This window comes from Lactuca sativa, chromosome 1 (assembly GCF_002870075.4).
Source record: "Lactuca sativa cultivar Salinas chromosome 1, Lsat_Salinas_v11, whole genome shotgun sequence".
Lineage (NCBI taxonomy): Eukaryota > Viridiplantae > Streptophyta > Magnoliopsida > Asterales > Asteraceae > Lactuca > Lactuca sativa.
In genome coordinates this window covers 49,830,436-49,832,293 of record NC_056623.2, presented here as the reverse complement: position 1 = coordinate 49,832,293, position 1,858 = coordinate 49,830,436, and the positions used below count along the sequence as shown (strand labels likewise).

The 1,858-nt window shown below is 37.8% G+C and overlaps 1 non-coding gene across 1 annotated transcript; it reads right to left on the bottom strand.

The window, feature by feature from the left end:
* Positions 1–516: 516 nt before the first annotated feature.
* On the bottom strand, positions 517–615 carry LOC111909234 (U6 spliceosomal RNA). Its single transcript, XR_002856135.1, has one exon. It is a non-coding gene; the product is annotated as a U6 spliceosomal RNA (small nuclear RNA).
* Between the last annotated feature and the right edge of the window lie 1,243 nt (positions 616–1,858).

Here is a 1,858-nt window from a genome sequence, read left to right as displayed (position 1 = left end):
GATCTCGATACAAAAACTTCCTAACGGGTTATCCATCTTGGAATTTCTTTCACTCGGGCACGCATAATTGCAGAGTTCCTATGGGATCTATTTTGCTCGCGTTTTTAATATATGTTGTGACATTGAAGGTGTTCACACTCTTTACAAGGAATTTTTAGTTATCCTTCCTAGCTGATGTGGGATCAAGTGCAAGTAGCCATCCATGTCTATAGAGCCTGACGGCTCTGTAGAACACATCGGCATGTATCCTATCTCTTATACCATTTGTAATATCCCACTTTAGTATGTATCACAATATTGTTCGATTTAGGCTCCCGACATGAAAGATTCTCATTAGGTCGCCATCTTGGAATTGTGCTTGACTGGGCACGCTTAACTGTAGAGTTATTACGAGATCTGTTATCCTTATTATTTTAAAACATGTTATGACAGGGAAGCTATCCACACTCTCTATAAGAAATGTTTAGTTCTCCCCTTCCTAGCCAATGTGGGATTAGGTGCAAGTAGTCACCCACATAAAAAATGGACCATTTCTCGATATGTATGTGTCATCCTTGCATAAGGATCATGGTAATCTTCTTTGTATGTGTTATCCTTGTTAGGTACCTACACCTGATCCCATATTGGTTGGGAAGGATAACTAATCATTCCTTATAAGGGGTGTGGATACCTTCCGTGTTACAATGTGTTTTAAAGCAATGAGGGCAATAGATCTCATAAGAACTCTATGGTTAAGCTAGCTCGAACCAGATCAATTCCAGGATGGTTGAACCGTTGGGAAGTTTTGTGCCGGGTGTCCAAAATGGATAATATTATGATACATTCCAATGGGGATGTTACAATGGTATCAGAGCTAGGTCATGGGTCGATGTATTCAACGGATACATTGCACCCTATAAAGGGGAAGGTAAATGTGTATGGCTACCTGCATCTGATCCCATATCGTTTGGGAAGGAAAACTAAGCATTCATTATAAGGGTGTGGATACCTTCCTTATTAACGATTTAAATTCGTGAGGGCAACAGATCTCATGAATAATATTCATTTAAATAAGCCCGAGCAAGAGCAATTCCATGATGGGTAATCCACTAGAAAGTTTTTGTAGCAGGAGCCCAAAGCGGACACTATTATGATACACGCCAGAGGAGGATGCTATAAATGGTATCAGAGCTAGGGCACGAGTCTATGTGTTTGACAAGGATGTCGAACCCTATAATGGGGATGGATGTGGGTGGCTACATACACCTGATCTCACATTAGCTGGGAATGAGAACTAAACATTCCTTATAATAGGTGTGGGTACATTTCAAGTTACAAGATGTTTTAAAGCCATGAGGGCAATAGATCCATAAGAACTCAACGGACAAGTGTGCTCGGGCAAGAGCAATTCCAAGGTAGGTACTCACTGGAAAGTTTACTTGTCGGGTGCCCAAAGTGAACAATATTGTGAAATATGCCAGTGGGGAATGTTACACCGACACTCCAAAATCATTACAATACAATATTTAGTTCTCATTTACACACACATAATAATGGCGGTGTTTTTGTTTATTAGTAAATATGATTATTTTTTAGTTTTCTAATAAACTTCACGAGGATTAAAGATATGACATTATTTAACGATATATTTTAGGCCATTATCTTTATATATTTAACTAAATTGTTTTATTTAAAGATATATGATACTTAATATGCTTTGAAATGGATAATTATATGTAAAATCATAGTTGGGATGCAAAAGGAATAGAATGGAGTTGAAAATGATGAAAAACGACAAATAATCGAAAACAACCAAAAAGCACGTTGTGCCCCTTTAAAAAAAGGAAAAGTCAACAATTCTTTTTCCAGATTACGAGTT